This window comes from Esox lucius, chromosome 9 (assembly GCF_011004845.1).
Source record: "Esox lucius isolate fEsoLuc1 chromosome 9, fEsoLuc1.pri, whole genome shotgun sequence".
Classification (NCBI taxonomy): Eukaryota; Metazoa; Chordata; class Actinopteri; order Esociformes; family Esocidae; genus Esox; species Esox lucius.
The window spans coordinates 3,438,789-3,452,919 of NC_047577.1; the positions used below are offsets into that span (position 1 = coordinate 3,438,789).

Sequence of the window (14,131 nt, forward strand, 5' to 3'; positions counted from 1 at the left end):
ACTTATTGGATTATCAATCAATGAAAACCAGCCTGCCCCGTTAGACCATTGCCAAAAGACACACAGCCCACATGAACATGAACATATATAGTCTAAAGACTACGGACTGAATGGAGATCATAAAAACACGCAACATACCCTGCCCACAATCCACCAGTCTAGGCTGTAGCGTCGACAAGTTGCCTAAATCAGGGGGAGACATGCACTGTCCTATACATCAGAGAGGGGTGACCCACAGCAGCTTCCAATGTCCACTTGGTAGCCTAAAGCCTCAACGTGATTTCACAGATGGCTTCAGTATGAAACGTTTAGCCGAGGGGACGTGAAGATTCATAGGTGAAGTGAAAGTAAAATGGTTTAGGCTGAGGTTGAGAGTTAGGATTACATTTAGGGTTAGGTTTTAGTTTTACGTTTAAATGTAGGTATTACGGTTAAAAGTTAAGATAACATTTCAGGTTAGGTTTTAGTGTTAAGTTAAAGTGTTGGTATTACAGTTAAAAGTTAAGATAACATTTTGGGTTAGGTTTTAGTGTTATGTTTAAGTGTAGGTATTACGGTTAAAAGTTTAGGTTTTAGTTATAAGATTTAGTTTTATGGTTACAGGTTATGTATTAGGGTTAAGGTTAGGGTTGGATATTACTGCTGGATTAAAACCTGGAAAGGGACAGCAAATGTAACCAAAATAACATTTGTCCTTGTGGCTTTAGTGAATCCATGCTTTTTTCTCTCCATTTGGAGTAAGTCCATGTTGCAGTTTTTACAAGGCGTAGGTTTGTGTTTTAAGGGGTACATAGGTTCTGGGTTAGGACCAGTCAGCACCTTCTCCTGATTAGGGATTGTCATGTTCACACTGACTCCTCACCAGAAAAACGTTCTCAGACCAGCAGTTTTGCGCAGGTTTTTTTTCCTCTCGCTCGTGTTGACTTTACAAGAGATTTCTTCTCATGTTTCCTGGTTTGCTTAGAGCTGGTTTCTAGCAACTAGCGGTTCCACAAAAAAAACAAAAAACATCCCAAGTGGTTGAGGCTAGCCCTGAGTGGTCATCAAAGCACAGCATGAGGTGAGTTAGAGATCAGATGGAAGATGAGCACCAAGTGGTTGTAAGGTCTACGATATCCGCAGTGTGCAACGACTGCTCCCCCCCCCCCAAGTTCAATCTTATCTCACACACGTCCAGGTTCTTTGGGCTCAATCATTTTAGCCATTCTCATGCTTGTGGACTTCATTTCACTGTTTCCTTCAATGAAAAATGACAGCAGCAATCAAAGAGAAGCTGGACGTCTGTGTAAAAAGACAGACCCCTGCAGAGACATGATAGGACGGAGAGGAATGTGCAGAAAGAAGCAACAGTGACAAGGAGGGCAGACACTGTAGTTTATCAGAGGCCACTGCAGGAGGTACTATCCACAATTATTGCCTGTTTTTGCTTTTCTCCAAATAGCTCTTTAGTGTTTAGTTAATTTTAAGGAAACTCCGTATTTTACCCACCAACTCAGACCGTGGCTACGGACGGCTTCCAAATCATGTTTAGACGTTTTCCCCACCTTGACAAACGTCTAATGTAGACGTCGAACTGGGGTAACGAATTCGTAGCCTATGAAAGTTACCTACGCAACGCAACCCAGCCCCACACTGTAGGAGATAGAATACAATAGCAACAATAGAAACAGAATATAACATCCATGTATCTTACCTTAGTCTGAAAACATCGAGACAGTTGGGAGAGCCAAAGCTGAAGGTTTGGTTAGCGATTCATCTCCGATTCGACCCAAAATCTTGCTCTTTTCTGTACTACTCTGCTCTCTTCCCGTTCTGTGCCCCTCTCCTCTATCTCCCCTCTCCTCTATATCCGTCCCCTCTCCTATCTATGCCTCTCTCTCTATCTCTACCCTCCCCTCTACTTCAAGGAGGAGAGCAGCAACAGTCGCTGATTTCGACTGACAGTGGCGGCAGCATCACGTTCAAGCCTGTAGTGTCAGCCACGATATACAAAACGGACAAGACAGCGGCGCCACTGTTCTACCGACTGCTGTCTTGCGCATGCAGCTCTCTCTCCCTCTATTCTCTCTATTCTCTTCTCTGTTCTGTTCTGTTCTGTCCGCTATCCGTCTCTTACTGCGTCAGGAGCGCGCTGCTCAGCTGTGCCCTCTCTCTCCATCTCGCTCTCCCTCTCTCTCTTTTATTCCTCGCCTGGCGGCTAGACCGAAGCCAGCTGTTATTGAGCAGGAAAGAGATGAGACTGCTCTGCTACAATACAATGAATGCAATACAATAGTTTATTGTCAAGTTTAATTGGAAACACGTTGGTCTCGGGCAGCTGTAGACTATTACGCGACAGCGTGTCACGGAAATACAACGCCTCTAACCAGAATCACTTGTGTTCCAACGTTTATTTATTCAACGACAAGGGATGTGGGGTTCGTTCCCGCCGAGGCCAAACGCGTAGAAAAATGATGCTGTGCACACATGAAAATCTGTGACTCAAACAATAAATATCATAACGGGACAGAGAGAGAGAGAGAGTAAGCAGGTATAGTGATCAGGTGTTGGCATGATGCCCAAGTGCACCATGGGTAGAAACTGATGGTCCTGACAGCCAACAGGCTTAATCTGCATTCTCACACACACTCTCTCTCTCTCTCACACACACACACACACACACACACACACACACATATACAGACCTGGGAAGCCAAATGAACCTGCAGACAGGTGAAAGACAGAGAATAACCACTGAAGAGAGAGAGAGAGATCTAAAAAGAGACAAGGAGAAGAAAAGGACACATGAGTGAGGGAGAGAGAGAGAGAGAGAGGGAGTGAGAGGGAGAGAGAGAGAGGGAGAGACGGTAGATAGGAAATGAGGAGGAGGTAAAGGAGCTGTAATCCGAAAAGCTTCAGGTAATGAATCTGCTCATGGACAGCTGTGGTTCAAGACTAGTTCAAGTGTGTGTTTGTGTGTGTGCGCGCGTGTGTGTGTTTGAGTGTTTTAGGTAGGTTTCAGCCAACCCAGTAGTTTGTAGTAGACTGACTGTATAGGAAGCATTGGTGGCAGGCAGAAGTAACCGATGCTGGAGAGGAGAATGATGTAAGAGGTTTCTTATCACTGATCCCCAGTCGTTATGTTTGATTATATTAGTCTGGCTGCAGTTACGTAACTTCATATGCTGATGACTGTCACTAATTTTGCCATGGTAAACACACTGAAACTCACACTAATTCATGCGCGCACGCACACACACACACCACACACACACGTTCACACTCACTGCTGTTGTCCCTAGAGTACAGCGCTAATGATCTCCCATGGGTCTCTCACTCACGGCAGATACAAGGGTGGAGAAAGAAGTGAGAGAGAAGAGAGACAGAAAAGTGAGAGAAAAGTAAGAAAAAGACCAATAGGAAATGGATAGAGGTAAGGAACTGATGGAGACAAAGAGAGAGACAGGAAAGGAGACTGAAGCAGAGAGAGAGAGAGAGAGAGACAGGGACAGAGACTGAAACGGAAAGACTGAAGCAGAGATAGAGAGACAGGGACAGAGACTGAAACAGAAAGGATGAAGCAGAGAGAGAGAGAGAGACATGGAGAGAGACTGAAACAGAAAGACTGAAGCAGAGAGAGAGAGACAGGGAGAGAGATTGAAACAGAAAGACAGATTTCTTTAATAAGACATCTACATTACATTAAGAAATCCCCACCCACCCCCAGCACACACACAACCTAACCCCCATAAAAACACATGGTGTGTTTCTACACCTCTTACACAAACATCTTACACCACACACAAATACATACCTCAAACCCAAATCACAACTGGACCTCAAAGCCCCCTCGTCCAACCACACAGACAGCGCTCCCAAGTCCCCAAACCTCCTCAAATAGTTCAACACTGTCAATAAGTTTGTAAAATTGAAACTCGATCCTATGGCACGCAGAGACCAAACCCCTAAATAACAACACCGGTTCCGTAACCCCTGACCCCATGACCCGGTTCCTCCTTGTCAACCAAACAGTCAACTTAGTTTGGGGAAAAACAAAAAATTCAACAAAACACATTTGCTCTTCTCCTCCTTTGAATACCGAGGTCCCATCACAAACATCTCTAAACAAAAACACTCCCCCAACCTCACACACACAGACTCCAACAATGACATCAACGGCATCAACCCAGAACATACAGAGAAGACATGTTGGACAGACTGAAGAAGAGAGAGAGAGACAGGTGGAGAGACTGAAACAGAAAGACTGAAGCATAGATAGAGAGACAGGGTGAGAGACTGAGAGAAACATACTGGGAGAGAGACTGAGAGAGAGACAGGTAGAGAGACTGAGAGAGAGAGAAAGGTAGAGAGACAGAGAGACATGGAAAGAGACAGAAGCAGAGCATCAGGGAGGGAGACAGAGAGAGAGACAGAGAGAGAGACAGGTAGAGAGTCAGGTAGAGAGACCGGTAGAGAGAGAGACCGATAGAGAGAGACAGGTAGAGAGAGACTGGTAGAGAGAGATAGAGAGAGAGACTGGTAGAGAGAGACAGATAGAGAGAGATAGAGAGAGAGACTGATAGAGAGAGACAGGTAGAGAGAGACAGGTAGAGAGAGACAGGTAGAGAGAGATCGAGAGAGAGACAGGTAGAGAGAGACAGGTAGAGAGAGACAGGTATAGAGACTGATAGAGAGAGATAGAGAGAGAGACTGTTAGAGAAACAGGGAGAGAGACTGAGACACACATTTCCATATCTATAGCTGAAATGAAACATTTGGTCATTAAACTCACTGTCATTGTGGTCAACCTCAATAACTGGAGACACATTCACTACAAAAGATTGAAGCACACTGTTGGTGTGTGTGTGTGTGTGTGTGTGTGTGTGTTTGCCTGCGTTTTTCTGAATGTAAATTACCCTTTTCATTTTGTAATAAGAATGGCAGATACATTTGTTTTAATTTATTTTTGTCTGTAATTTATTGCAAACTGACGTTTAATTTTTTTTTTTATCAACTTATGAAAGGTCCCAACTAAAAATCTATTTTATTTTCCATAATTTTTCTATTAGTTTCTGCTCATATGAACTGTGGGCAGCATCCCTAAATCCTGTTATTGTCCTTCCACTACTATGAAATTCTGCAACGATCTACTACGAAAAATAACTTCTGCTGTAGTGATGTCAGTTGGCAGGATGTTTGAATGCGTCATTTGTCCCCACCATAAAATTATCATTATAAGTAGAAGGGTAATAGGGAACAATGTTCTTTGACATGGAATACCCCAACAGTGGGTTGCTGGGTGTTCCTAGACACGCCCATCGAGTCGACATTATACCACCAATGGTAGTGGATGGACTCACCAAAACGAGTTCCAAAATGTCCCCACGAGAAACTTTAAAACGAAATTCTAAACTACAGCGATCGCATGTCAATAACAAACCCCATTTTTACATTTCTCTATATAATGTGACACTATTCCCTTTATAATGACATGCTAATCATTGTATAATGACAATAACCCCTCACCTCTTGTGGGTGAAAGGTCCCTCAAAGGTCAACTTTTTGTTATTTTAGTATCCTCACACACACACCCACACAAACACAAATCTAAATTATCTTATAAATTATCTTTTTTACTTAATGTGATGTCACGAAGGGGTCACGCAGACACCCGGCCTAAAACCCAGAGGGGCAATAAGATGTTGAAGCACAGTGGCAAGAAACAACTCCCCTGAAACGCAGAGTCCCTCGGGGGGGGCGGAGGGGGGGGGGGGGGGGGCTGCACCGGGCGGAGATTATTAAGGCCACATCCGGACATTCAAACGCTAAGTTGACCAGCAGGTAGAAAAGACCTACGCCTCAGGAGTCAATGTAAATGTCAGTTGGCTTTTCAGAACGGGGTGTTCAAAATTATCACGGTGGTCATTTTGGTGCAGAAGGCAATATGCTCAGGACAAAATTTAATAAACGTACATTGGCTTTTCATAGAAAACATGTTAGAGACAAAAATAGCAAAGCAGACATTTCAGCTGTGGGCAACGACAGCAGGAGTTGTCAAGAATAATCTAGATCAGCAACACAAGTAGGTAGCTGGAACCAGGTAGCTAACGAGGAGAGATCGTTCGAAGGTGTCAGGCCTGGTTGTCCTGAGGCATGTTCCAAGGGCCTGGCAACCCCATAAATGGTGGAATAAAAATAAAAACACTTTCTCATTTAGTTCACCCCAGAACTTAAGGAGTTAAAGTCAGCCATCCAGAATGTCCACGTAAACCACAAGTGTATTTAAATCAAACCGGGTTTCCCACTGCCCCTGCCCCTGGTGGATGGGTTTCACTCACACCGGAAAACTGAGCTTCTGCTGAGACCAGGCTGAATCTCACACGCCCACACGCTCTATGACAAACACGGCATTGTATTGGGCAGAAGACAGACGATAGTCTTGATCCGCGGCTCCTCGACACACAGATATTTCAAATGGTAAAACAGGGTGTGTTTTTGTCTGTGTCTGTGGTGTGCGTGTGTGTGTATTGGGGTGGGGGTCCCCCAGTCAGTTTTTGCCTCTATATTTCACACAGCCATCGACTGCAGTCAATTCAACATGACTGCATTTGTACCATGGTGACTGTGCGTGTGTGTGGGGGCGTCTTTGCGCGTGTGTGTGTGTGTGTGCACACGTGTTAGACAATAAGTTTGTCTCTGGGCCAATTAAATCAGTTGTTATTGAACTTAGTAACCTCTGCTGTGATTGCAACATAATTCAGGTCAGGAACTAATTTCAAAAGCATTGACCTGCGTTGCGGCCAAAACTCCGCTCCGTTCAGTACGAGGAGAACTAGGCGCATAGAACTCTGATCAAAACGAGTGCCCTTCACGAGGAATTTGGGTACCATTTGGGACGTAGCCGTGGGTTACAAACCCAAGCTGCATTCATTATCACACTGTTTATGCGTGGACGCTGTGGCTGACGTTTGAATTCACACACAGGCGTACACACACAAAGGCACACACACCAATAAACACACAAACAGCGAGTGCTTGATACAGTACATTGAGAGCAGTGTGATAGTAATGGAGGGGTTTGGGCTCCAGTCCTCCCGGGTGGGGCTGGCTGTTTTTCATCCCAGCTGAGAGGCACTCTGCTGGGCCTCTCCTCCTAGACCTCCTCTCCACTACTCTTCCAGAGCAAGTCCATACATCCTCCAGTCCTAGACATTTATGGGCTCCCACTGGGATATATAAACATTCAACCACTGCGGGCTACATAGAGACACGCACACACACACACACACACACACACACACAAGCTAGCACAATCTGGATCGATAGAGCTGCAAATTAACCAATGAAGCGGGCATCCATAGAATTTGATGACCAGTAGATTACAGTGTGTGTGTGTGTGTGTGTGCATTGCTAAAGATCCAATTCTGTTAGTCTTAGGTACCAAGATGAGATGGACCATCATCAAGTACTGATCACGGCTTCAGCTGAGTATACAGTGTGTTTGTGCCTGGTTAGAACCAAATCCTGCACCTCCAATATCTCACCAGGGACCCGTCCCCAAATGCCACCCTATTCCCTCAGTAGTGAACTCCATATGACACTACTGTCTCCTTAGTGAACCATTTATGTGACCGATTTTGTGCGCAGTACGTTACGCATTATAGAAGTATGTTTTAATGCGCATGAGCTGGAACAAACACTCAGGCCCTCCAGAAGTCAAGTGGCACTCTTGAAGATTAGCAAAAATGCTTAGAAGAATTGTTGTTTATCAGCTTGATCTTAAACTCAAAATATGAGAGAAATCTCTACTTTTAATTGAAGTAAAAGGGTAAAAAAAATCTTATTAGGAAATGTAATATTTTCTCAAAGTATATAAATAAGAGCATTAATTCAGTCTTCGGGTTCTCACTTGTGGATTCTTCTCTTCAGCTCACTCCACATGTTTTCCACAGGGCTGAAATTGATCTGCATTGTATCCTCTATTGACAGGGGTGTGTCCAGGAGGTGGCAATGGCCACCACTGAAATCTGAATTGGCCACCCCAAAAACTCTGATCTGATAGGCCGTTACTCAAGTAGATCAACTCAATAGCGCAGGCCCATTGGCCATTGTGCAACTAAGAGCTGATCTGATGTCAGTGTTATATCTTTCTCAAGTACATTTGGAACTGTTAATCTGATTCCGGTACAGGCACCTTCTAGACACGCAGTGAGTTCCTGGATGTACGGACAGCGTCTACTTTTGAAACTAGACTGACCAATGAAACACCAGTAGACCGGTTGGTTGTTTTTTACTTGACTAGAATGGATAACTTTTCACCTTAACCTTTAGGTGTATCATCTTGGTGTTTTAACTAACAATGATAATCAGCGGACTTAAAGTTGACGTTGCAACTCGTTTGACATGATCCTAGTTTTTCAGAAATAAAACACGTTGCCTCTCTGGTGCTATTTTAGCTAGCTAGCTGCAGTACGCTAATGTTAGTGTGTTACCTCAGGTTAGTTAACCGGCTGTCTAGCTAGTTTTGAGTTGGGCGCCGAATAAACCAAGGCAACATTGACCTGTTTTCACTCGTAGAATAAGCCAACCAAGAAAACAATACTTTAACAACATTAAATGTTGAACACCACATTCCACACAAACTGTTCTTTAGTTGATGTTCTAGTTAAGCAAAATAAAAGTCAGCTCTAAGCACAGTCATTGCGGTCATCATAACAGCTTCCATTTTGGTCTTAAGGCATTTTATCTGGGAGTGTCCATCGAGATAGTCTTTCCAGCACAGACTGCTGTGGCATTTGTAGGTAAACGAACTAACCTTTTCCCCATTTGTTGTTTTCATCTCACCTTTCAAAAGTTTTAAAACTAAATTGAATACGACATGTTCAAGTTCACCTACCGGTGTCCTTGTAACGGATTGCATTTTTGTCATTAGATTCTTTACGGAAGCGTGACCAGCAACATGCAGACGAAGAGGACCGGATCCCATTACCAGGGCCCATCAGTTAGGAGGCTCCGACTGTGAAAGGGAGCCTCTTACCCCTGGAAACAATCTCACATCACCCAACGCCATATCTAGACCATATCTCGTTTTCGATAATGCTTGCATTCAATTCTACATTATAAACAATGAACCTAATGGTCAAATCACCAAACACATTGTCTATACTCCGCCAAACACAGCCACTTTCCTGCTGGTGTTATAAAGCCTGTAACTTTACTAATCTTGATAACGTATCATTTGCAGAGTGTTTCACAATCCAGCGCATTGGGTCTGTCACGGATGGTATACTGGCGGAGAGGAGGAACCAGGCGCAGGCAGAGTTGGCAGTTGATGTTGCAGTTCAATAGAAAAATAAACACTGAGCACAGAAACAAACTGAATGAAAAGCAAAGGTTGAAACAGAACAAACCACTCACCACTGACCGTGAAAACATACGGAGACAGGGAACAATGACCGAAAAGTGAGGGAGAAACATTTAAACACATACTGATGACTAATTGGGACCTAGTGTGAGTGATGATTGGAGACAAGCCACAAAACAAGTCCGGGATGTGTTCAAGGATGAAAGGAAACCGGGAAAAGTGGGAGATGACGGAGCTGTCTGTCACCTCACCCTCACAGGGTCCAGTGCAGCCACATTTAAATGTACAGGTGCTGGTCATAAAATTAGAATATCATCAAAAATCTTCGGAGATACTGAATTTGGGATTTTGATTAGTTGTCAGTTATAATCATCACAATTAAAATAAATAAACATTTGAAATACATCAGTCTGTGTGTAATGAATTAATATAATATACAAGTTTCACTTTTAGAATGGAATTACTGAAATAAATCAACTTTTTGATGATATTCAAATGTTGTGACCAGCACCTGTATTTCCAAGAACTATTCAAGGTAACAGGAAAAGGGCATTAAATGACTCTTGTTACAAAAATCATCCATGGCTTGAGTACTCCCAAAGCCAGAATTCACCCATGACTTCCTGCTTTCAAAAGAATGGTGCATACATAAAAAAGGGTCTGAAATACTTGACATGTAGCCTACAATATGCAAAAGTTTGTCATCAATCAATATACGAAGAGTTTTTTTAATTTGCGGATTGTATTTCAGCTTGCTCTTAGAAACCTAAAAACATATGAGCAGAACAGACTTTGATTATTACAGTTTTTACATGTTACTTAATAAAGTGAAACAACTAAATACTTTGCTGATGTTAATATCATCATTTCTAAGGATGACCCTAAAAAAAGACTACCTGACCTGCAAAGAGATGTTAGCAATAGTTACCTGTAGGGAAATGGACATTATAACATCTGGGCATTAATGCAGATCTGGAATAGACCTGGTTGAATGCATAAATGCAGTGGTTATCAAATATCTCCTGGGGACCCCCATTCCATTAGATGTATTCCAGAGCACCTCTTTCAACGTGTCAGCCAATTGGCTGCTTTATTCAGGTGAGCTACTTCAGGGTAACAAAAACATTTTTAGACTGATGGGTATTCCCAAGAAAGATGTGGGTACGACTGACCAATGCATCATTTCTTTCATACAATCATGATGGGTGGAAAGTAGAATGTTGCGTCTTGATTTATCTTGAAATAGCTGAGTTGGTAGTGATATCTCTTTCAAGTGAGCAGCAAACGGCACAATGATATACAGTCCTGACCTTGAATGCAAACCCTAACAATACATTTGGAATTGTTTCGTTTGAACAGGGAAAGGATCGAATTATGAGTTAAAACCTTTAATGTATTGAATGATGACAATTCTAATGAAAAAAACATCTATATTGTGGTTTAAAATCTTATGCCCCCCCCCCCCACCTAAATGGGGTCTGTGCCCCACCTTGGCCACCACAGTCAAAATCTTCAGGACACGCCCTGTCTATGGGGGGGGGGGGATCCTGGGGCGAATGTGGTTCTGTGGTGAGGTTTATATGATTATCCAGGTCCTCTGGAACACAACAGAAACCACATTGGCACTCCTGTTGGTAGTTTACTGCAGTACTCAAACACAAGCCTTTCCGTATTTACGCTAGATGAGAACGACACGATCCCAGTGATCTCATCCAGCTGAAGGTTACATGAAAAAGAATGAGCTTTTCTAGCGGCTGCAGAAAAATTTACTTCAAATGAGAGCTTAAAATCAGAAAAGAAATCACATTAACGTTGCTCAAACTAGATAATGTATTTGTCCTCTTGCTCAGTTGTGCATCGGGGCCTCCCACTCCTCTTTCTATTCTGGTTACAGCCAGTTTGTGCTGTTCTGTGAAGGGAGTAGTACACAGTGTTGTATGAGATCTTCAGTTTCTTGGCAATTTCTCACATGGAATAGCCTTCATTTCTCAGAACAAGAATAGACTGATGTTTCTGGCCATTTTGAGCCTGAAAATGAACCCACAATTGCTGTTGCTCCAGATACTCAACTAATCTAAAGAAGACTAGTTTTATTCCTATTTTAATCAGCACAACAGTTTTCAGCTCTGCTAACATAATTGCAAAAGGGTTTTCTAATGATCAATTAGCCTTTTAAACTTGGATTAGCAAACACAACTGATGGCTGCTGACAACAGGCCTCCGTAAATGTTCCAGAAAAAAATCAGCCGTTTCCAGCTACCACGGTCATTTACATCATAAACAATGTCCACACTGTATTTCTGATCAATCTGATGTTATTTTAATGGACTAAAAAATACTCTTCTCTTTCAAAAACGAGGACATTTCTAAGTGACCCCACACATTGTAATGGCGGCGCATATTCAGACATTCTATGCTTTATTGGACAGGAAAAGGAGGAGAAAGAGAGTCGTTCTTGCTGACAAGAGAAGTGGACTGGAGTCAAATCTAGGCTGCAGCCATGTGTGTGCACTCTTTCTCCATTCCTTTATCACACTTCACTCCTTCAAAATGAAGCTAACCGAACTGCTACCTCATCAGCGCACCAGCTGAGCATCCATCCATTCTGCATGCGTGTGTTTATGTCTTACCGTTGTCCTGCCTTTGGCCGTTAGTGTAAAACCTGGCTAAGTAACATTAACGTGGACAAACAAACTGAATCTCCAGTTTTACGCTTGTGAACCCTCACCGGATGTCCTGTGGACCTCTGTTGAACCGTGAGACCAAGACGCGTTTCAAGGAGAACTGCCGTGTTTTTAACGAGGCGGCGTTTAGGAGCACTCTGCACTGTCTCTGATTATGTTGTTCAACTGCCACTTTGAGTGTGGCTGAAGACGCTGGGAATAATTGCACATCAGATAACGCTTCTGCAAATGAGCTTGGGGATGATATATTTCAGACTCGAGACGCGTATAAGTCTGTTTTTACTTGGGGCAGGGAATCGAATGGAGTCAGTCATGAGAAGGGCCCTGCAGGCAGATAAACCCAAGTCACACCATTTAGTTCCTAGTTCACAAAAGTAGACAAGATCTATAATGCACCCCTGATAATTTGGACAAATGAACATGCTGACACAGATCCAAACAGCACAAATGCAATTAGCAAGTTTGCCGGGTGGTTCATCAGTGGGCATGTTAAAGTCACCAATGAGCAGATTAAAACTAGATACAGAACACAACCAAGTGAGTAGTTTTGCAAAGTCACTGAAAAAACATAATTGTAATTGTAGAAGTTCAGTTCAGTTTTTGATGTAAATGTTCTGCACTTTCAATTCCGAGTGAAAGATTATTCCCCTCCATCCCATCTACTTTGGTGGACAGTAGCCGAGCCAAAACGTGTGGCTTAGGTTAGTAGCATGTTATCAATGGGTTGTTACCAAATCTGTCCGGCAAGGCAAATCAGTACTTAAATCTACAATGAAATCTGCTAAATAGGGAGCTGGGTGGGTCTGCAAATTGCCCTGTCAACCTGCCAGAATGTGGACCCTACGGCGGGGATGTGGCTGTCCTGTATGGTAAGGGGCCCGGCCTGGGGACGGGACTATGGAGGTTACCTGAGGTGGTGATGCTCCAGGTTCTCTGGATCTGTGGGGGTTGTGTTCATGGGCCAGGTGAACATTGTGCCAGAGCACACATTACCAACTATGTGCTATGTGTAGAATCCTTTGATACATAGAATCATTTTATATTTAGAATCCCTTTATATAGAGAATCATTTTATATTTAGAATCCCTTTATATAGAGAATCATTTTATATTAAGAATCCCTTTATATAGAGAATCATTTTATATTAAGAATTCCTTTATATAGAGAATCATTTTATATTAAGAATCCCTTTATATAGAGAATCATTTTATATTAAGAATCCCTTTATATAGAGAATCATTTTATATTTAGAATCCCTTTATATAGAGAATCATTTTATATTTAGAATCCCTTTATATAGAGAATATTTTTATATTTAGAATCCTGTTATATATAGAATTGTTTACATATTGACACCTCCACAAAGGATTCTACATGAAGTCCAAAAAGATTCCACATTGACGGAGTGTGGCATTTCCCCTCTATATGGTAGAAGGGTGGACATCTCTTGCTTTTGTGCAGGATAGACATTACATAAGATGGGGGTTGGGGAAGATTGGGACCCCAGGAAGAAACCTAGAGAGGAGCCAGACTCTAAGGGGTGGCCGGTTCATTCTTGGCTGCGTGTGCAGTTGGTTACGTCCTGGGTTGATGTGAGACTCTTTCTACAGTGGAAGATGGACGGTGGCGGCTGAGCATCTTCCTCAGCAGGTCCTGATGTTGCCTGTGGCTCCAACCTAAGTCTGCGCACCTCCTCGCCAAGGTAGTGGTCATCCACCGCACGTCGAGGGAGGTGTCACGCAGGTGTCACCCGTGATGTAACCGTGCTGAGGACTGCGTCGGCCGGAATGTGACCCGCGGCAGTCATAGAGGATCAGTGGCGTCCGAGACCTGAACCATCACAATGTCATTATTCTGTCAACACCAATATCTCATTTCTCAGAGGGGGGCGGGGGTTCAATCAATGTTCCACCTCATTGATTTACTTCCTGAGATGTTCGGCTGGCCTTGTGGAGGGCTGTTTTCCAGACATTTGGACGCTAACAAAAGGTTGACTTTGAGTCCTCTGAATGTACCATGTACTCTGCCCTCTCGGGGATCCTCTCGGCAATTTAGCTACGGATTTCTTTCCTCCTGACTCAGTTGTAACATTTTCTGGATAAAT

At 43.1% G+C, this 14,131-nt stretch overlaps 1 protein-coding gene across 3 annotated transcripts in view; it reads right to left on the minus strand.

Annotated features, from left to right (window-relative positions):
* Positions 1-2,161, minus strand: part of LOC105005642 (protein ELFN1) — a 109,640-nt gene extending 107,479 nt beyond the window's left edge. For all 3 annotated transcript variants that reach the window (XM_029122487.2, XM_029122485.2, XM_029122486.2), the window contains exon 1: positions 1,694-2,161. The gene's annotated coding sequence lies outside the window, so the exon portion shown is untranslated. The remainder of the gene's footprint in view (positions 1-1,693) is intronic.
* Between the last annotated feature and the right edge of the window lie 11,970 nt (positions 2,162-14,131).